We start from the raw sequence: 23,550 nt of genomic DNA, 5'->3' as shown, positions 1-23,550 counted from the left end.
GTCATGGGTGCCAGGGACGTCGGCATGGGTGTCAGGGACGTCGGCATGGGTGTCAGGGACGTCGTCATGGGTGCCAGGGACGTCGTCATGGGTGCCAGGGACGTCGGCATGGGTGTCAGGGACGTCGTCATGGGTGCCAGGGACGTCGTCATGGGTGTCAGGGACGTCGGCATGGGTGTCAGGGACGTCGGCATGGGTGTCAGGGACGTCGGCATGGGTGTCAGGGACGTCGTCATGGGTGCCAGGGACGTCGGCATGGGTGCCAGGGACGTCGGCATGCGTGTCAGGGACGTCATCATGGGTGCCAGGGACGTCATCATGGGTGCCAGGGACGTCGTCATGGGTGCCAGGGACGTCGTCGTGGGTGCCAGGGACGTCGGCATGGGTGCCAGGGACGTCGACATGGGTGCCAGGGACGTCGGCATGGGTGCCAGGGACGTCATGGGTGCCAGGGACGTCGTCATGCGTGTCAGGGACGTCGGCATGGGTGCCAAAGACGTCATCATCGGTGCCAGGGACGTCGGCATGGGTGCCAGGGACGTCGGCATGGGTGCCAGGGACGTCGGCATGGGTGCCAGGGACGTCGGCATGGGTGCCAGGGACGTCGGCATGGGTGCCAGGGACGTCGGCATGGGTGCCAGGGACGTCATCATGGGTGCCAGGGACGTCGGCATGGGTGCCAGGGACGTCGGCATGGGTGTCAGGGACGTCGGCATGGGTGCCAGGGACGTCGTCATGGGTGCCAGGGACGTCGTCATGGGTGCCAGGGACGTCGTCATGGGTGCCAGGGACGTCGGCATGCGTGCCAGGGACGTCGTCATGGGTGCCAGGGACGTCGTCATGGGTGCCAGGGACGTCGTCATGGGTGCCAGGGACGTCGGCATGCGTGCCAGGGACGTCGTCATGGGTGCCAGGGACGTCGGCATGCGTGCCAGGGACGTCGGCATGGGTGCCAGGGACGTCATCATGGGTGCCAGGGACGTCATCATGGGTGCCAGGGACGTCATCATGGGTGCCAGGGACGTCGGAACTCCCAGAACCCCATCAAGCAGTATTGCCTGACATGCAAATCTTTTTCCTTCTTTTTTTGCAGTCGGAGGGCTCCTTGTGACTACAGGACTGAGTCTGACTCCTTATACCTTATCCCTATATTTTTATCTTGCACCACTTTCCATCCTTATCTTCTGCACTGAGGCTCTCGTCAAACCTCCCCTTCCTCTTTTGTTTCCTTTCTTAGTTCTCCATTTCATTTTTTCCCCCTCTCCCAGTTTTCTCTTTGCATTCTCTCTCTTTAATCTCTCTCTTCCGTTCCAGACCATCTCGGTGCTTTCTGCATTTTTAAAGTCTACATGGACGCTCTCAAGCATCGCCCCTTTCTCACCCCTCATGTGGCGCCCTCAGCCCTCCCCGCCCTCAGCCCTCCCCGTCCTCAGCCCTCCTCGCCCTCAGCCCTCTCCACCCTAAGTCCTCCCCGCCCTCAGCCCTCCCCGCCCTCAGCCCTCCCCTCCCTCATCCCTCCCCGCCCTCAGCCCTCCCCGCTCTCAGCCCTCCCCGCCCTCAGCCCTCCCCACCCTCAGTTCTCCCCACCCTCATCCCTCCCCGCCCTCAGCCCTCCCCGCCCTCAGCCCTCCCCACCCTCAGCCCTCCCCGCTCTCAGTCCTCCCCACCCTCAGCCCTCCCCACCCTCAGTCCTCCCCACATTCAGCCCTCCCCACCCTCAGCCCTCCCCACCCTCAGCCCTCCCCGCCCTCAGTCCTCCCCGCCCTCAGTCCTCCCCGCCCTCAGCCCTCCCCGCCCTCAGCCCTCCCCGCCCTCAGCCCTCCCCACCCTCAGCCCTCCCCACCCTCATCCCTCCCCACCCTCAGCCCTCCCCGCCCTCAGTCCTCCCCACCCTCAGCCCTCCCCGCCCTCAGTCCTCCCCACCCTCAGCCCTCCCCACCCTCATCCCTCCCCGCCCTCAGCCCTCCCCACCCTCAGCCCTCCCCGCCCTCAGCCCTCTCCGCCCTCAGTCCTCCCCACCCTCAGCCCTGCCCACCCTCAGCCCTCTTCGCCCTCAGCCCTCCCCGCCCTCAGCCCTCCCAGCCCTCAGTCGTCCCCACCCTCAGCCCTCCCCGCCCTCAGTCCTCCCCACCCTCAGCCCTCCCCGCCCTCAGCCCTCCCCACCCCTCAGCCCTCCCCACCCTCAGCCCTCCCCGCCCTCAGCCCTCCCCACCCTCAGCCCTCCCCACCCTCAGCCCTCCCCGCCCTCAGTCCTCCCCACCCTCAGTCCTCCCCACCCTCAGCCCTCCCCGCCCTCAGTCCTCCCCGCCCTCAGTCCTCCCCACCCTCAGTCCTCCCCACCCTCAGCCCTCCCCACCCTCAGCCCTCCCCGCCCTCAGCCCTCCCCGCCCTCAGTCCTCCCCACCCTCAGTCCTCCCCACCCTCAGTCCTCCCCGCCCTCAGCCCTCCCCGCCCTCAGCCCTCCCCACCCTCAGCCCTCCCCGCCCTCAGCCCTCTCCGCCCTCAGTCCTCCCCACCCTCAGCCCTCCCCACCCTCAGCCCTCTCCGCCCTCAGTCCTCCCCACCCTCAGCCCTCCCCACCCTCAGCCCTTAGCCCTCCCCACCCTCAGCCCTCCCCACCCTCAGCCCTCTTCGCCCTCAGCCCTCCCCGCCCTCAGCCCTTCCCGCCCCTCACCAGAACCGTGTTGACATTGCTAATTTTGTGTAAAGTATCAGGTATAAGCCATCTTAAATCCCCCCTCCCCCCACCCGTCGCCCCCCCATGCGACTTACTCCTCCCTCCCCCCTCCCCCACGTACTCGAAAACTAACTTAGCCATCCCTTGAATCTCCCCCCCGTCATCTTACCCCCCCCCCTTCCCCACCACTAACCTTAAGGAATCCAGGACTAAGCTTATTTAAGAGGAGCGGATCGCCAAGGAGATGTAAAAGTTATAATGAAGGATGCCGGGTAGTGGCGCCGCCAATATCGCCAACGATCCACGCTCAAAAAAAAACTAATTAAAACTGACGCCTTCTTTTACTTAATTAAAACCGTAATGAGCAAAGGCATGATGGACAGTTGTAGCGGGAGGCTAAATTGCCCTCCTTATGCTGGGAAGGGGGGGGGAGGGTGTTGGGGGGGCTGGGGGGGGAGAGGGGGTGATGGGATAATGAAGGGGTGGTGAGATGACATGATCTCGGCATCATCTGGACTTGTGGGATGCTGCTTGGTTAAGGTCTGACTGATGGGAAGGATGACATTATGACTGGAGGAGGGCGGGGCAAGATTATGACTGGAGGAGGGAGGGAGGGGCAAGGCACTGTACCCTTCAGTTCTGTACCCCCTGGATACAGTCCTCGCACCACTGCTCTTTCTCATTCTCTGCTCAGGTGTAGACGACAATACAAGTCACAGCTTCGTGTCATCCGTTGCAGATGATACACAATTCCGCTAGAAAATTTCTTCGGTTGAAGACACTGAAAAACTACAAGTCGGTATTAATTAAGTCTTCGATTGCTTAACAGAAAATAATTCGATACTTAACGGTAAGGAGTTCCAGGTATTTAGATATAGTAGAAAATTATTAACTTAAACGAAATGTATAAGACACAATCAGACCTGTTCATAGAAAAAAGATCTGGGAATTATGATGTCTGACGACCTGACATTTAGTGAACATAACCGAGCAAATATAGCGGCGGCCAGGACAATGGTCGGATGGATTATGAGAACGTTCAAATACAAGGCAATGCTAATACTGTTGAAATCACTGGTGCTGTCCCGTCTTGAGTATTGCTCGGTACTCACTTTCCCCTTCAGAGCAGGAGAGGTTGCTGAACTAGAGGGAATACAGAGAACATATACGGCATACGTAGACACGATAAAGCACCTAAATTGTAGGGACCGTCTCAAAGCTCTCCAAACGTACTCTTTGGAAAGGAAACGAGAGAGACATTAAATAATATATACATAGAAGATACTGGAGGGCCAGGTATCAAATTTGCCCAGTAGAATAACAACATACTGGAGCGAAAGATACGGAAGGAAATTCACAAATGCAGTGAGGAGTAGAGGTGCCATAGGCACAATCAGAGAACGCTGTCTGAACATCAGAGGTACACATCTTTTCAACACCCTCCCAGCAAGCATTAGAAATACTGCCGGAACAACAGTGGACTTCTTAAAAAAAAACATTAATAGGTTCCTGCCAGGAGTGCTGGACCAACCAGGCTGTGGATATGTGGGCCTGCGAGCCGTTAAAGCAACATCCTGGTGGACCAAGCTCTCACAAGTCAAAACTGGCCTCGGGCCGGGCCTGGGGAGTTGAACTTCCGAAGCCGTCTCCAGGTATACTCCAGATATACTCCAGATATACTCCAGATAACTTGCAACATGCAACACCAGTAACGACCAGTTGTGTACCGGAGGAGTGATACCGGAGCAACACTGCAGACATGGAGGGGGGGGGGGGGTTTACCCCAACCATCTTATGACACCCCCCCACCCCCCAACAAGCATCAGTCATTCTGCAAAGTTTGGTGTGGCTAGCCCCATCCGTCTGGCATCCAGCCCTCTATTGACAAACACAAGCAGACACACATCCGCTGTTTATATATAAATATAGATATATGATTTGCAATAGTCTCTAAATAAAATACAAATTCTCATGTATCAAATAAATCTCTGGTAAACAAGAGGACTTGAATGAGAGGCATGAGAAGTGTTTAGACTGGCAGAGATGAGGGAGTGAGGGAGAGAGTGAGGGAGAGAGGGAGAGGGAGAGAGTGAGGGAGGGAGAGAGTGAGGGAGGGAGAGAGGGAGGGGGAGGCGATCTTTTCATTATAGGCATGGTAGTCGGGCCAGCCAGATTACACCACCCACCAGATTACTAATTAATTAGGGGGAGACATCCACCATGATGGCGTCTTGGGCCTGACCAGGACGGGCGGGGGGGAGAGACAGGCGCGGGGGAGTGTAAGCGGGCAATGGAAAGGGTGTAGAGTGGGAAGGAACAGAGAAGTGTGGAGGGAGAGGGAGAGAGAGGGAAGATGAAAAGGCTAAGGGGAGCGGTGGGAAGGTAAGCGAGAAGGCTAATTAGTGTGTGTGTGTGTGTATGTGTGTGAGAACTGCAAGCAAAGAGAGCCTGGTTGATCCTACCTTCAACTAGGAGGCCGTTAATCTCCGGAGCCTCCCCAAGGATGAGTGCACTGATATGGTGCTGATGGGGGGTGTGGGGGGTGTTATGGGGGGGGGGGTGTAGGTGTGCTGAAGGTGGGGGGGAGGAGAGGCACTCTTACAACCCCCACTATGACCAATGACCAGCCAGCTGGTCCTAGCTGGCTCCCCAGTCACATATAAAGACACTCAACTAACCATTTCAAGAATGCACTCTGAACATCTTGAGAACACAAACAAGAAACACAACATCTTGACAACACAAACAAGAAACACAACATCTTGACAACACAAACAAGAAACACAACATCTTGAGAACACAAAGAAGACACTATAATCAGAAGGTATGTCGTCTCAGAGTACCTTAAACCTCACTATATTACAGAGATATTGTATTTTAAAAGTTCACTACAGTCTTTAACTTGTCACAAAGTGTCTGAAATAACTTGTACATCATTAAACAAACTGTGATTGATGTCAACGACTGGCTGTGAGGGTTTGTTAGTAAGTGGTTCATTCGGATCAAGAAGAATTAAGTGGTGGTGCTCACTGGGGCTCAAATTACTGTCACGTGGTGCTCACTGGGGCTCAAATTACTGTCACGTGGTGCTCACTGGGGCTCAAATTACTGTCACGTGGTGCTCACTGGGGCTCAAATTACTGTCACGTGGTGCTCACTGGGGCTCAAATTACTGTCACGTGGTGCTCACTGGGGCTCAAATTACTGTCACGTGGTGCTCACCGGGGCTCAAATTACTGTCACGTGGTGCTCACTGGGGCTCAAACCACTGTCACGTGGTGCTCACTGGGGCTCAAATTACTGTCACGTGGTGCTCACTGGGGCTCAAATTACTGTCACGTGGTGCTCACTGGGACTCAAACCACTGTCACGTGGTGCTCACCAGGGCTCAAACCACTGTCACGTGGTGCTCACTGGGGCTCAAACCACTGTCACGTGGTGCTCACTGGGGCTCAAACCACTGCCACGTGGTGCTCACCGGGGCTCAAACTACTGTCACGTGGTGCTCACTGGGGCTCAAACCACTGTCACGTGGTGCTCACCGGGGCTCAAACCAATGTCACGTGCTGCTCACCGGGGCTCAAACTACTGTCACGTGCTGCTCACCGGGGCTCAAACCACTGCACCTGGATGGTCCCACACGCTCAGGCCAGCTGCTAACACATCTACTTAAACATTAAACTCAAGTATTTAAGACCTGGACTGCTGTATAAGCCACTATATCTTTTTCCTTGAATTTGGAAGACATCTTAATCATCTATTTTAAGTTTATTTGATCCTATTAATATCAGTTTACACACCATGGTAAACAATATGATGATTCAGCTACTGGGAACAAAAAGTTGCAAGTAGCACGGGCTATGGTGAGCCCGTAGTGGAGTTACCTGGCAATCAGGAGCGGGGCAAGTACAGCACGATACCGTCCCACGTTAACTGTTCCAGTTAAGGCTGGGCGAAGTTGTTGGTCCGGGTAAGGGAACAGGGAACCTTTCCCGCTGGAATCCATCGACTTTAAGCTACGTGATAACTCCGGACGCTTTAATTCCGTCAACGTGTATTCCCCTGGAATTCAACGGTATTGTGTATAATACACGTGTATGTTTTCCAGGTATTCCAGGTATTCCAGGTATAATACAATACCTGGATGAACCGTCGCCGTCATCTGGACAACACTGGAGGGGACCCGGGTCCACCTGGATGAACCGTCGCCGTCATCTGGACAACACTGGAGGGGACCCGGGTCCACCTGGATGAACCGTCGCCGTCATCTGGACAACACTGGAGGGGACCCGGGTCCACCTGGATGAACCGTCGCCGTCATCTGGACAACACTGGAGGGGACCCGGGTCCACCTGGATGAACCGTCGCCGTCATCTGGACAACACTGGAGGGGACCCGGGTCCACCTGGATGAACCGTCGCCGTCATCTGGACAACACTGGAGGGGACCCGGGTCCACCTGGATGAACCGTCGCCGTCATCTGGACAACACTGGAGGGGACCCGGGTCCTTCCTGGATGAACCGTCGCCGTCATCTGGACAACACTGGAGGGGACCCGGGTCCACCTGGATGAACCGTCGCCGTCATCTGGACAACACTGGAGGGGACCCGGGTCCTTCCTGGATGAACCGTCGCCGTCATCTGGACAACACTGGAGGGGACCCGGGTCCTTCCTGGATGAACCGTCGCCGTCATCTGGACAACACTGGAGGGGACCCGGGTCCACCTGGATGAACCGTCGCCGTCATCTGGACAACACTGGAGGGGACCCGGGTCCACCTGGATGAACCGTCGCCGTCATCTGGACAACACTGGAGGGGACCCGGGTCCTTCCTGGATGAACCGTCGCCGTCATCTGGACAACACTGGAGGGGACCCGGGTCCACCTGGATGAACCGTCGCCGTCATCTGGACAACACTGGAGGGGACCCGGGTCCTTCCTGGATGAACCGTCGCCGTCATCTGGACAACACTGGAGGGGACCCGGGTCCTTCCTGGATGAACCGTCGCCGTCATCTGGACAACACTGGAGGGGACCCGGGTCCACCTGGATGAACCGTCGCCGTCATCTGCACAACACTGGAGGGGACCCGGGTCCACCTGGATGAACCGTCGCCGTCATCTGGACAACACTGGAGGGGACCCGGGTCCACCTGGATGAACCGTCGCCGTCATCTGGACAACACTGGAGGGGACCCGGGTCCACCTGGATGAACCGTCGCCGTCATCTGCACAACACTGGAGGGGACCCGGGTCCACCTGGATGAACCGTCGCCGTCATCTGCACAACACTGGAGGGGACCCGGGTCCTTCCTGCACACTGAAATTATTGTCCTGGTAAGGCTTAAGATGCTGCATCTTCTGTCTCTCTGGTTTTCCTCTCTCTCTCTCTCTCCTTCTATTTATCCGCTTTATCGCACTAGCTCCCCTCTTCCTTTATGCCTCCACCCTCTACCCTTTTCTTCATCCCCCCTTCCTCCACTTCCCCTGTTCCATTATATTTTATACTTTGCCTGTCCCCACTCACTCTCTCTCTCTCTCTCTACGTTCCTTACCCCTCCCTCATTCTCCCCTTCCTTCTCTGTCTGCCTCCCCCCGTCTCCCCTTCCTACTCACCCCCCGTCTCCCCTTCCTACCCTCTCCGTCTCCCCTTCCTACTCCCCCCCCGTCTCCCCTTCCTCCCCCCGTCTCCCCTTCCTCCCCCCGTCTCCCCTTCCCCCCCCCCACCGTCTCCCCTCCCCCAACAAGCCAGGAAGTCGTCACACTCCGCCTAATTCCGGCCAAACGACAATTAATCCTCAGCAAATTAAGTGGCAGACGCTATGAGCAGATTTTATGGAGTTTTTATATCGTTGAGGACGACGGCTGAAGCTGAGGGAAGGGGTGGGGGGGGTGGGGGGGGTGTTGGGGGGATGGGGGGGGGAGGGGGGAAGGTGTTGAAGCTGTTGCCCCTTGTGTGTGTATCACATTGTGGCTTGTTGAGCCTGAAGTTCTGAGTTAAGCTTTCCTGAGTTCAGCTTTCCTTTCAGCTTTTTCCGGTATGATTAGTTGAGTTTGTAATCAGAAGATTTTTGTAACTCAAGTTATTTTTCAGAGTAGTTACATCCTCTCGTAGGTGAGGTCTGTATCCCTGGGTACAGTAGTACAGGACGGTGGGGGGGGGGGGGAGGTGGCTGGCGTACCACTGACTTGTACGGCTCAATAAGGGCTTTCTTTCCTTGAAGTCAAAAGTTCGTTTGATTTCTCCTAGAGCTTTTTGCTTTTTTTTTTTTTTTTTATTCCAGCCTCTACTTGCTGAGCTGATTGTGCTTCTTCGGTGTTCTTTGTTATCCAAGAACAGTTCGGTGTTCTTTGTTATCAAAGAACAGTTGAGTGTTGATTGTTTCTTCCTGAAGTTCAGCTGAAACTACTCCATTTATTCTTGTAAATGAATACAGAGAGCACATACAGCATACATAGACACGATAATACAGAGAGCATATACAGCATACATAAACACGATAATACAGAGAGCACATACAGCATACATAGACACGATAATACAGAGAGCATATACAGCATACATAAACACGATAATACAGAGAGCACATACAGCATACATAAACACGATAATACAGAGAGCACATACAGCATACATAGACACGATAATACAGAGAGCATGTACAGCATACATAGACACGATAATACAGAGAGCATATACAGCATACATAGACACGATAATACAGAGAGCATATACAGCATACATAGACACGATAATACAGAGAGCATATACAGCATACATAGACACGATAATACAGAGAGCATATACAGCATACATAGACACGATAATACAGAGAGCACATAAAGCATACATAGACACGATAATACAGAGAGCACATACAGCATACATAGACACGATAATACAGAGAGCACATACAGCATACATAGACACGATAATACAGAGAGCACATACAGCATACATAGACACGATAATACAGAGAGCATATACAGCATACATAGACACGATAATACAGAGAGCATATACAGCATACATACACACGATAATACAGAGAGCATATACAGCATACACACACACGATAATACAGAGAGCATATACAGCATACATACACACGATAATACAGAGAGCATATACAGCATACATACACACGATAATACAGAGAGCATATACAGCATACACACACACGATAATACAGAGAGCATATACAGCATACATACACACGATAATACAGAGAGCATATACAGCATACATACACACGATAATACAGAGAGCATATACAGCATACATAGACACGATAATACAGAGAGCATATACAGCATACATACACACGATAATACAGATAGCATATACAGCATACATAGACACGATAAAGTCCCTAAACTATTGGGATCGTCTGAAAGCTCTCCAAATGTACTCTCAGGAAAGGAGACGAGAGAGGTATCAAATAATATATACATGGGTAATACTGGATGGCCAGGTCCCAAATTTTCACAGTAAAATTCTGGAGTGAACGATATGGAATGAAAGGCAAAATAGAACCAGTGAAGAGCAGAGGTGCCATAGACACAATCAGAGAACACTGTATGAACATCAGAGGTCCGCTCTTGCCTAGCCATTTGGTGTGGACGGTAGAGCGACGGTCTCGCTTCATGCAGGTCGGCGTTCAATCCCCCGACCGTCCAAGTGGTTGGGCACCATTCCTTTCACCCGTCCCATCCCAAATCCTTATCCTGATCCCTTCCAAGTGCTATATAGTCATAATTTTGGTGCTTTTCCCTGATAATTCCCCCATGGTGGTTCAACATCCTCCCATTGAGCATAAGAAATATTGCCGGAACAAAAGTGAACACCTGCAAGAGAAAGCAAGTCATGGAGTAGAGGAACTCGCAAAACCCTACCCAGGTACAATCCAGGTAGTACTTTATCTATTACTCGTACATCCGGCCACTCGTGGCACCGTTCACAGTATTGTCAGATTGGAGTATCCGGCCGCTCGCAGTACGCAAGATGAGCTTCTGTTTTGCGTCAATAGATGGCGGGAGTCGACGAGATCAGCTGAGGCTGTGATGCCTGACTGTTGCTGCTGCCTTTGTTTGTTGAGGATTAGTGCTCTCTCTCCCACCTTCCCCTGTACCCATTCCTCCTTCACTCTTCCCTCCCTTCTCTCTCTCTCTCTCTCTCTCTCTCTCTCTCTCTCTCTCTCTCTCTCTCTCTCTCTCTCTCTCTCTCTCTCTCTCTCTCTCTCTCTCTGTCTCTCTGTCTCTCTGTCTCTCTGTCTCTCTGTATCTCTGTCTCTGTCTCTCTGTCTCTCTGTCTCTCTGTCTCTCTGTCTCTCTGTCTCTCTGTCTCTCTCTCTCTCTGTCTCTCTGTCTCTCTGTCTCTCTGTCTCTCTGTCTCTGTCTCTCTCTCTCTCTCTCTCTCTCTCTCTCTCTCTCTCTCTCTCTCTCTCTCTCTCTCTCTCTCTCTCTCTCTCTCTCTCTCTCTCTCTCTCTCTCTCTCTCTCTCTCTCTCTTCGTGTTCCCTCTATTCACTCGAGTGTAGTGTAAGCTACATGAAACATGTCAACATATAGCTTATACATTGTACAAATCCACAAGGGCCGTGACGAGGATTCAAACCTACGTCTGAGATCATCCCAGACGCTGCCTTAATCGACTGAGCTACGACATGGTCAAAAGAGTTGAAACCAGAGTTTGTTCATTGATGCATCACGCTATTATGATTTAAGTGTGCAGTGTCTTATACATTGTATTCATTTTTCACTCATATATGATTATTCATTGTAAATTGAAACGATATCGCTACAATGACAATTTAAAAAATCATCCTTTTGGGAACTCCTAATATCAGATGTTTTAACATCAAAACTCCCAATGCACTAACAACAGAAAAGTGATATCATATTGATATCAAGCTGAGATAAGGCAATGTAATATTGAAATCAGGAGCAGCTTAAATACACAATATGAAATCAAGTTGAGGAAAAAACACTCTGATTCTTGCATAATTAAATCACAGTAATGTGATGCGTCTATGATAATGTGTGGAGGCAATGGGGTGGGATTGAACTCTCGACTCTGAAACTTGTTGTTGTAATCCCATAAATAAATGGAGTTTTTTTATTTTTAATTGTAGCATTTTTTGGGTCATGTTATGCAGCAAAGTACTCATTATTTTCGTCCTCGTCATCACCGTCGTCAGGGATTGTCACCTCACAACTCTCACATTCACGTTCAGTATCTGAACAAGTGCTGTGAGCTGTGGTGTGAAGCCCAGTGCTTCAGTGATTATAATATTTGTCAGATTATAATATTATAATTCAGTGATTATAATATTTGTTTGTTTTTAAACAGTCTCAAATGTCGAGGATGTGGTACTGGAGCTGGTGCTGGAGGCTGTGTCGTCATTACTCTCACCCCTTTCTCCACCCTCTCCCCCCTCTTCTCCACCCTCCCCCCTTTTACACCCTCCTCCCCCCCTGTCCCCATTCTTCCCTCTTCTTCCCCCTCCCTCTCCCCTACAATATGTAAAACACTATAAAACACTTCACATACTCAAGTCCTCAACACAACCCATAAAGTATAAGGGGGGAACCAAATGATCAAAGTTTTGGGGGGTTTAAAGGGTAGGTATTATGGTTATTTACTGTTTAAACTTTAAACTTTTCCGATACTACAAAAATAGTCAAATCATGTAGTATTGGGAAATGTTCGGTGGGGGGGGGGGGGGGGTCACGTGGCACAGTGTCACCTGCCACTGTTTTCTTTAACACCAATCCCGGCCCGCCTTTGTTGGGCACGTACCCAACAGCAATTACTGGGAAAAATTGGGTGAGGCTGGCCCCAAGCATCAGGCCTCCATCCTTGAACAGACAGACATGTCCAACTAAGACGTTTTCATTTCTATATTTAGGTATACTAGACCCGGCTCTACCCGGGTCTCTCTCTCTCTCTCTCTCTCTCTCTCTCTCTCTCTCTCTCTCTCTCTCTCTCTCTCTCTCTCTCTCTCTCTCTCTCTCTCTCTCTCTCTCTCTCTCTCTCTCTCTCCTCTTTCCCCTCTCTTTTATACCTCTTTCCCTCTTCATCTTCCCTCCCCCCTCCCCCCCTCTCATCTAATGACCAGGTATGTGTGTGTGTGTCGCAACACACTGCCCCGTTTTCTGTTGGTGGGTCCTCTGGTAGGTTAGGATAAGGGCACATTAGTACGGCCGTTTCTGGACGTTTGGGCGACCTTGGGAGGACGGGCAGGATGGGGACAGCGTGACAGCACGGGGCGCAAGAGACAGTACAAGCTTTCAGGTAGGTGGGAGTACATGGCCAGAGAATGTACTCACCTTGATATGCTTGCGGGAGGTTGAGCTCTGGCTCTTTGGTCCCGCCTCTCAACTGTCAATCAACTGGTGTACAGATTTCCCATTATAATGTACATTATAAGGCAAAGTACCCGGATGGTCGTGATACAGCATGGCTGGTCAGAGTACAGTGAGGGTTTTAGAAAGTACACAATAGGAAAAGTAAGGACATAGGTAAAATAGAAGCCAGATTACAGTGCCAGGGGCTGTATGTATAGAGATATAACAGATATATGGAGGTATAACAGTATGCTGGAGAGAGTATAAGGAATGTCAAGAGTACAAGACCGCTGATAGTACAATTCAGGGGGGGGGGAGTACAAAACAGGTGAGAGTACCAGGGGGGGGGGAGTACAAAACAGGTGAGAGTACCAGGGGGGGGGGAGTACAAAACAGGTGAGAGTACCAGGGGGGGGGGAGTACAAAACAGGTGAGAGTACCAGGGGGGGGGGAGTACAAAACAGGTGAGAGTACCAGGGGGGGGGGAGTACAAAACAGGTGAGAGTACCAGGGGGGGGGGAGTACAAAACAGGTGAGAGTACCAGGGGGGGGGGAGTACAAAACAGGTGAGAGTACCAGGGGGGGGGGAGTACAAAACAGGTGAGAGTACCAGGGGGGGGGAGTACAAAACAGGTGAGAGTACCAGGGGGGGGGAGTACAAAACAGGTGAGAGTACCAGGGGGGGGAGTACAAAACAGGTGAAAGTACCAGGGGGGGGGGAGTACAAAACAGGTGAGAGTACCAGGGGGGGGGGGGAGTACAAAACAGGTGAGAGTACCAGGGGGGGGGAGTACAAAACAGGTGAGAGTACCAGGGGGGGGAGTACAAAACAGGTGAGAGTACCAGGGGGGGGGAGTACAAAACAGGTGAGAGTACCAGGGGGGGGGGGGAGTACAAAACAGGTGAGAGTACCAGGGGGGGGGGAGTACAAAACAGGTGAGAGTACCAGGGGGGGGGAGTACAAAACAGGTGAGAGTACCAGGGGGGGGGGAGGGGAAGAAAGAAAAAAAAAGAGTAGCTGGTATTATTTCCAATGACTTTAGTGGCCGTCTCGTGAGGTGCTGCCATCTAGTGGGAGCACGCGGCGATGGTCTCCCCTCTCCGGAGTCCTCTCCCCCCCCCCTCCTCCCTCCCTCCCCCCCCCCCCCAGCCGTGAGTAAACAGTGTCGACACTGACACAGGCGTGATACAGTGCTGTATACAGGCGATACAAAGGTGATACAGGCGCCTCCAAAAATGTTTCAAAACGAGCGGTCATCCCTATTATCACTAACTCCACTAAATTGATCACAAGAATTATAAACTCATAAAGAACTAAGGGGGAAAAAAACAGCCATGTTTTCTGTACCTCTTTAAGAATACAGAAGAAAAAATATATGTCCGAAACGCTATGAGTACTAGTGGCTTTTGGGATTATATGTACTATCTCTTATCTCTAAATCCAACATTATGTATGTAACTCAATGTTACATTTACCTGAATACAAAATCTAATCTAATCTACCAGACCGTTCTCACGATTCACGAAAAGCTTTAACTGATTTGAAGTGGCTGAGCCCGACCCAGGCGCCAGATTCACGAAGCAGTTACGCAAGTACTTACGAATCTGGTGCCACATTCACGAAGCAGTTACGCAAGTACTTACGAACCTGGTGCCACATTCACGAAGCAGTTACGCAAGTACTTACGAACTTGATGCCACATTCACGAAGCAGTTACGCCAGTACTTACGAACGTGTACAGCTTTCCTCAATCTTTGACGGCTTTGGTTATATTCATTAAACAGTTTACAAGCATGAAAACTTGCCAATCAACTGTTGTTATTGTTATAAACAGCCTCCTGATGCTTCGGAGCTCATTAACTGTTTAATAATTGTAAACAAAGCCGCCAAAGATTGAGAAACGATGTACAGGTTCGTAAGTACTTGCGTAACTGCTTCGTGAATCTGGCCCCAGGAAACCCAACGCCACAACGGACAGAAGTTCCACCTCTTCCAGTGGGAGAGGTGGAACTGGAAGGGGGGCAAGACGACACATGCAGTGATGGAAGTTGTTGCTCAGAAGTGTGCCTATGTTACGGAGCCTGTACATCCCACTCAAAAAGGAGGCGGTGTGAGAAAGGCTTAAGATAATCTCCCTGGTTTGATAGGCAATGCAGACAGGACAGGTCTGTCCTCTGTCCATACAACAATGTATGGACAGAGGACAGAATGGACAGAACAATAGAGGAAAATAGAGACGCGCTAAAAGAGAGCCGGAAAATGTGAGTAAGGAAGGAAGGGGAGAGACAACTTGAAAATAAAATAGCTGCCAAAGCTAAGGATCAAACGAAACTGTTCTATAGCCATACAAGGAGAAAAACAATAGTAGGATCCTGACTCCTGGCACCACTATTGTTCTTAAGAAACGTAGTGGTGTTCACCATTTGGTCACCACTTGGTCCGGGAGACATCTCCCGTCACGCAGGGTGCAGTTGCGCCTCCACAGATCTCCAGTATCATCTTTTGATACTGGTAATGGCTCGAAAGGGCCACCACTTACGGGCTATTCATGCCCGTGCCACCTCTTGGGTGGCTTAATCTTCATCAATCGTAGTGGTGTTCGTACAGTACTTTGTCGTACAGTAACCGGCAGGGAGGTAGACAGGGCACTGTACCATGCATCCATGGAACTGGATGCCAGATCCACTTGCATACCAGCATTACAGATACAATTACACACCGAAAGGGAACTACAACTACGACAGACAACTGCCCTACAACAATCAGCACTGGTCAGAACAAACTCATTATGTCCACGCATAATGGGCTTGCCGAAAAAGTCTCCTAGTCAAACTGTCATTAATAGAGTAACCTCATTCATCTTTGCCAACATACAAGGACTGAAAACAAGAACAAACAACAAAGTACAGTTCATAAATGGCCTCCTCACGGAGTCAAATGCAGTATTTGGAGCTTTCACAGAAACCCATGCAGGGGAATTGTTGGACAGTGAGATCTGGATTCCAGGATATAACCTATACAGGTGTGATAGGAAAATTAGGTCACATGGAGGAGTGGGTCTGTATATTAGGGAAGACCTTGTATGCTCGGAGCTCCTTAACGGTACAAATGAGGTGGTAGAGGTACTGGGATTAAAAATAGAGAGAATAAATTTAGTGATTATTCTAATATACAAACCGCCAGATGCAACGGCTGAGGAATTCACAGAACAGATAAGCAAAATAGAGAATAGCCTTGATAATTTGGAGAACCCGATACCTGATATTATCTTCCTAGGTGACTTCAACTTGCCTAGTCTCAGGTGGAAAATAGCAAACAATAATATTATACCAGGAAATCTATCAGGACCTAACCAACCACGGATTAGAGAACTACTTAGATTCTGTGATAATTTTCACTCAACTACCAGATATCGGAGCCAACGAGAAATGAAAATATTCTAGATCTGGTCTTTACGAACAATGAAGACATTATCAGAGACATTACGATATCAGATACCACATACTCAGATCATAAGCTCATTGAAGTGCAAACGACCATCAATACTCAGAATAGACCTAACACGTTGATAAAGCGAGAGGGGCTATTCAGTAAATTCAATTTTAATAATAAAAGTATAGACCGGGAGATAATAAACAGGGAACTTACAAACATTCCATGGGGAACTGTTCTAAGTAATACAAGTCCTACAGAAGGAATAGAAAAACTGACTTCGGAAGCGTATCAAGTCTGTCTGAAACATGTTCCTTTGAGGAAAGCCAGAAAGAGATCCAACGTAGAAAGAGAGCGCAGACGACACTATAAACGAAAGAAAAAAATAACGGAAATACTTATGCAGACACGAATTTCCCGTCAAAGAAGGAATAATTTAAATAGGGAGATTGAAGAAATCGAGCGGAAATTGAAACACTGAAGAAAGGCAGTTAGAACAGAAAGTAATTCAGGAAATAAAGAAAAATCGAAAATACTTCTTCACATATGCGAAGTCAAAAGCAAAAACCACTGCCAGTATTGGACCTATTCGTACAAGTGAAGGTTCATACACGGAGGATGACAAAGAAATTAGTGAAATCCTAAAAAATCAGTATGAGGACATGTTTAGCACTCCAATAAACAACATGAAGGTGGAAGATCCAGACAATTTCTTTATGCGGGATATTCAAACCCCTGTAAATATAACTGATATCAACACGAGCGCACTAAATTTTGAAAGAGAAATTGAAAACATGCCCATGCACTCGGCCCCAGGTCCAGATTCATAGAATTCAATATTTATAAAGAAATGCAAAGTGCCGGTAGCACAGGCACTCAGTATAGTGTGGAGGAAGAGCTTGGACACGGGGAAGATACCAGATGCACTTAAAGTAGCAGACATTGCCCCTCTACACAAGGGAGGGAGCAAAGCACTGGCAAAGAATTATAGACCAGTTGCACTAACATCGCACATCATAAAAGTATTTGAGAGAGTGATTAGGAGTCAGGTCACCAATTTCATGGAGACCAATGACCTTCACAACCCAGGCCAACATGGATTTCGAGCGGGAAGATCGTGCCTCTCACAGCTACTTGATCACTACGACAAAGTCACTGAGGCATTAGAAGAAAAACAGAATGCTGATGTGATATACACGACTTCGCAAAGGCTTTCGCGTGATAGCACACAAAATGAAGTCAATGGGAATAACCGGTAAAGTAGGACGCTGGATACTCATTTTTCTGTCAAACAGGACTCAGCGAGTAACGGTCACCCATATAAAATCTAGTCCAAGTGTAGTTAAAAGCTCTGTACCTCAGGGTACAGTCCTTGCACCGCTGCTTTTCCTTATTCTCATATCAGATATAGACAAAAATACAAGTCACAGCTTCGTATCATTCTTTGCAGATGACACAAAAATCAGTATGAAAATTACCTCGGCTGAAGACATTGAAAAACTTCAAGCTGATATTAATAAAGTTTTCGACTGGGCATCAGAAAATAACATGATGTTTAACAGTGATAAATTCCAGGTACTCAGGTACGGTAAAAATGAGGACCTTAAATATAATACAGGGTACAAAACACTAACAAATGTGCCCATAGTAGGAAAACAGCATGTAAAGGATTTGGGAATAATGATGTCTGACGACCTAACGTTTAGGGAGCATAACCAAGCAAATATTGCGTCAGCCCGAAAAATGATAGGATGGATTACGAGAACTTTCAAATCCAGGGATCCCATTACAATGCTTGTACTCTTCAAGTCACTTGTGTTGTCCCGTCTTGAGTACTGCTCAGTACTCACTTCCCCCTTCAGAGCAGGAGAGATTGCTGAAATAGAGGGAATACAGAGAACATATACGGCACGCATAGACGAGATAAAGCACCTAAATTATTGGGATCGTCTCAAAGCCCTCCAAATGTACTCACTAGAAAGAAGACAAGAGAGATATCAAATAATATACACCTGGAAGATACTGGAGGGCCAAGTACCAATTCTACACAGTAAAATAACAACGTACTGGAGTGAACGATATGGAAGAAAATGCAGAATAGAACCAGTGAAGAGCAGAGGTGCCATAGGCACAATCAGAGAACACTGTACAAACATCAGAGGTCCGCGGCTGTTCAACACCCTCCCAGCAAGCATAAGAAATATTGCCGGAACAACCGTGGACATTTTCAAGAGGAAACTAGATTTATTCCTCCAAGGAGTGCCGGACCAACCGGGTTGTGGTGGGTATGTGGGCCTGCGGGCCGCTCCAAGCAACAGCCCAGTGGACCAAACTCTCACAAGTCAAGCCTGGCCTCGGGCCGGGCTTGGGGAGTAGAAGAACTCCCAGAACCCCATCAACCAGGTATCAACCAGGCAGCAGGCAGGGAGGCAGACAGGGCAGCAGGCAGGGAGGCAGTCAGGGCAGCAAGCAGGGAGGCAGACAGGTCAGCAGGCAGGGAGGGGACAGGGCAGCAGACAGGGCAGGAAGCAGGTAACAGACACAGGAGACGGACAAGCAGACAGGGGATCGAGTCAGTTACATTATTATTCAGTTATCCAGAGAGCCAATCACGAGGCCTGACTGACGAGCCAGTTAGCCTGGTAGGTGGTGATTGATGTAGTTACTATTTCTGTCTGCAGGACCGAGCTCTTAGCTCTTGGACCCCGCCTTTCTAACCGTCGGTTGTCTAATGTGCTGACTCCCGTTCTGTTTTCCTCTTTATCATATCTACTATATACATTTCTCTCTAAAACAAACAAACACACACACACACACACACACGCACACACACACACACACACACACACACACACACACACACACACACACACACACACACACACACACACACACACACACACACACACACACACACTAAGGGAGCCGGCGGCCGAGCGGACAGCACGCTGGACATGTGAGCCTGTGGTCCCGTGTTTGATCCCGGGCGCCGGCGAGAAACGATGGGTAGAGTTTCTTTCACCCTATGCCCCTGTTACCTAGCAGTAAACAGGTACCTGGGAGTTAGTCAGCTGTCACGGGCTGCTTCCTGGGGTGTGTGTGTGGTGTGGAGAGAAAAAAAGTAGTTAGTAAACAGTTGATTGACAGTTGAGAGGCGGGCCGAAAGAGCAAAGCTCAACCCCTGCAAAAATAACTAGGTGAATACAACTAGGTGAATACACACACACACACACAGAGGAGGCAGCCTGTAGCACTAGCTGTCTTACTCCCAGGTACATATTTATTGCTAGGTGAACAGGAGCAACAGGTGAAATAAACTCGCCCCATTTGTTTCTGCCTCTGGCGGGAATCGAACCCCCTGCAGCCAGCTGTTACCCTTACAGGACGGTTTCCTCAGCAGACTGCCCTGCCCTGCCCTGCCCTGCCCTGCCCTGCCCTGCCCTGCCCAGCCTTGCCCTGCCCTGCCCAGCCTTGCCCTGCCCTGCCCAGTCCTGCCCAGCCCAGCCCAGCCCTGCCCAGCCCTGCCCAGCCTTGCTTTGCCCTGTCCTGCCCAGCCCAGCCCTGCCCTGCCCTGCCCTGCCCTGCCCTGCCCTACCCTGTCCTGCCCAGCCCAGCCCTGCCCTGCCCAGCCCAGCCCTGCCCTGCCCAGCCCAGCCCAGCCCTGCCCTGCCCAGCCCAGCCCAGCCCAGCCCAGCCCAGCCCTGCCCTGCCCTGCCCTGCCCTGCCCAGCCCAGCCCTGCCGTGCCCTGCCCAGCCCAGCCCAGCCCAGCCCAGCCCAGCCCAGCCCAGCCCTGCCGTGCCCTGCTCAGCCTTGCCCAGCCTTGCCCTGCCCAGCCCTGCCCTGCCCAGCCCTGCCCTGCCCTGCCCAGCCCTGCCCTGCCCAGCCCTGCCCTGCCCTGCCCTGCCCTGCCCTGCCCTGCCCAGCCCTGCCCAGCCCTGCCCTGCCCTGCCCTGCCCTGCCCTGCCCAGCCCTGCCCTGCCCTGCCCTGCCCTGCCCAGCCCTGCCCTGCCCAGCCCTGCCCTGCCCTGCTCAGCCCTGCCCTGCCTTCCTGGCGCTCAGTCAAGCAGTTGGTCAATCAGTCAAGAGGGTGATCTTAAGGGATGCTGGAGCAAGTTAAGGTAGTACTCGCCCACAGTACACCCCGGGGGGCCGCGGGTGTGGGCGGGGCGCCACTGTAGGGGGCGTCTCACCCCCTGTGGTGGGGATCAATTACCTGGCGGTGGGGGGCGACCACCCACCTTAATCTGAGACCCTCAACGCCCGATGACATCATGGTCTTCAGCCCCTGCCCCCCCCACACCCCTCTTGCCCCCCACATCTGTCTCCACCCCACTCGCCCCCTACACCTGCAGGCACCCCTCCCTGATGTCACTCCCACACCTGCCGTTGTAGGGTGACCCCTGTGGTCGTGTGTGTGTGTAATATGTTAGTAGATGTGATAGAGAAAATAGGTGGCGAGTTCTGTACATTACACAACCGACCGCTGGGAAGGCGGGGCCCAAGAGCTAACAGCTCGACCTTACAACACAAATAGTTGAATACACACACACACGCCCGCACGCGCGCGAACACACTTACACTAGATTCCATAAACATGAACACATATACAGCCTCCACCATTATGTGGTGGAGGCTGACTCCATACACAATTTCAAGTGTAGATATGATAGAGCCCAGTAGGCTCGGGAACCTGTACACCTGTTGATTGACAGTTGAGAGGCGGGACCAAAGAGTCGAAGCTCAACCGCCAAAAACACAAGTAGAATGCACGCGCGCAAACACAAGAATCCTGATGCGGGTGGCTGACGTATGGAATGGTGCAGAGAGAGAGAGAGTGAGTGAGTGAGTGAGTGAGTGAGTGAGTGAGTGAGTGAGTGAGTGAGTGAGTGAGTATATATCCAAACAGATGACAGTAGCCGACCAAGTCTTGCAAGACTCATCGATACGCTTGATGCTAATCTTAACCTGGTTGATGGGGTTCTGAGAGTTTGGTCCACCAGGCTGTTGCTTGGAGCGGCCCGCAGGTCCACATACCCACCACAGCCCGGTTGATCCGGCACTCCTTGGAGGAAACTACCTAGTTTCCTCTTGAAGATGTCCACGGTTGTTCCGGCAATATTTCTTATGCTCGCTGGGCAACCCGTCCTCCTAAAAATAACGTCACTTTTGGCTGGTATGCGCGGCGCTATGACCAAATTTGGTCGTAATTTGAAATGAAATCGACTCACAAAAGTGACGTACTGTTCCGTTTTCTGTTTGAGTTGTCCGGTTTACTCGGGAAGCTTAGAAAATGATTCTTTCCAATAACGTTTTTCATACCGTTTTGAAACTTTATGAGAATTTCCTGGCCACTTAACCTATCAGAGGACCCTTAACTTACTGTTGTTGGAAAAAAAAAATCACAAATTTATTTTCATTTTTTTTATTTTCAAATTACGTCCATATTCGGCCATACGGGCAAACGGCCAAAAGCGACGTTCTTTTTAAGAGGACAGGTTGCGCTGGGAGGGTGTTGAACAACCGTGGACCTCTGATGTTTATACAGTGTTCTCTGATTGTGCCTATGGCACCTCTGCTCTTCACTGGTTCTATTCTGCATTTTCTTCCATATCGTTCACTCCAGTATGTTGTTATTTTACTGTGTAGATTTGGGACCTGGCCCTCCAGTATTTTCCATGTGTATATGGTATCTCTCTCGTCTCCTTTCTAGTGAGAGACTAAAAAGGAGTCTGATTACATTTACTGATTACCATCTGATTACAACCTTCAGGCAAGGCCTGAAGGACCCTCCGTGCTGAGCAAGATTGATGCACAACTTACATTTTCCTTGGCTTAGAGAGTAAGAGATGGTAGGTGATGCTGTTACCTTAACGGGAGACGTACACACACACACCCAAGGAACCCACCTAACATATAAACCAGGTCGACGCATTTAAACCGGCGCTTTGAATTTTGAACTGATATGTCGTTTTTTAACGGATATTAAATTTTAACGGATTTTAACCGATATTTTTTTATCGGATTTTTTTTAACTATTCCGTACAAAAAAAAGGTAGGTGTTAGGTGAGAGAAGGCTTGTACGGTCCCGTGTATACAACATATGTGAGACCAGTGCTTGAGTACGCAGTGCCAGCACGGAGCCCCATCTTGATTAAGCAGACAAGGGGAAATACAGAAGTGTATTCTACGATAAACTCAAGTGACTGCCCCAGTGGGAGGGGGACGCAACACTGCCCCAGTGGGAGGGGGACGCAACACTGCCCCAGTGGGAGGGGGACGCAACACTGCCCCAGTGGGAGGGGGACGCAACACTGCCCCAGTGGGAGGGGGACGCAACACTGCCCCAGTGGGAGGGGGACGCAACACTGCCCCAGTGGGAGGGGGGACGCAACACTGCCCCAGTGGGAGGGGGACGCAACACTGCCCTGGTGGGTGGGGGACCCAACACTGCCCCAGTGGGAGGGGGACCCAACACTGCCCCAGTGGGAGGGGGACGCAACACTGCCCCAGTGGGAGGGGGACCCAACACTGCCCCAGTGGGAGGGGGACGCAACAATGCCCCATTGGGAGGGGGACGCAACACTGCCCCAGTGGGAGAGGGACCCAACACTGCCCCAGTGGGAGGGGGAACAACACTGTCCCAGTGGGAGAGGGACGCAACACCGCTCCAGTGGGAGGGGGACGCAACACTGTCCCAGTGGGAGGGGGACGCAACACTGCCCCAGTGGGGGGAGGGACGCAACACTGCCCCAGTGGGAGGGGGGACCCAACACTGCCCTAGTGGGAGGGGGACGCAACACAGCCTCAGTGGGAGGGGGACGCAACACTGCCCCAGTGGGAGGGGGGACGCAACACTGCCCCAGTGGGAGGGGGACGCAACACTGCCCCAGTGGGAGGGGGACCCAACACTGCCCCAGTGGGAGGGGGACGCAACACTGCCCCAGTGGGGGAAGGGACCCAACACTGCCCCAGTGGGAGGGGGACCCAACACTGCCCCAGTGGGAGGGGGACGCAACACTGCCCCAGTGGGAGGGGGACCCAACACTGCCCCAGTGGGAGGGGGACGCAACACTGCCCCAGTGGGAGGGGG

General features: G+C 51.4%; 1 protein-coding gene across 3 annotated transcripts in view; it reads left to right on the top strand.

Moving 5' to 3' along the window:
• The window catches only part of LOC123761721 (E3 ubiquitin-protein ligase RNF220), a 319,808-nt gene that overhangs the window by 120,632 nt on the left and 175,626 nt on the right, over positions 1–23,550 (top strand). The window lies entirely within an intron of this gene.

This window comes from Procambarus clarkii, chromosome 24, assembly GCF_040958095.1.
Source record: "Procambarus clarkii isolate CNS0578487 chromosome 24, FALCON_Pclarkii_2.0, whole genome shotgun sequence".
Classification (NCBI taxonomy): Eukaryota; Metazoa; Arthropoda; class Malacostraca; order Decapoda; family Cambaridae; genus Procambarus; species Procambarus clarkii.
This window is presented reverse-complemented; position numbering and strand designations above follow the sequence as displayed.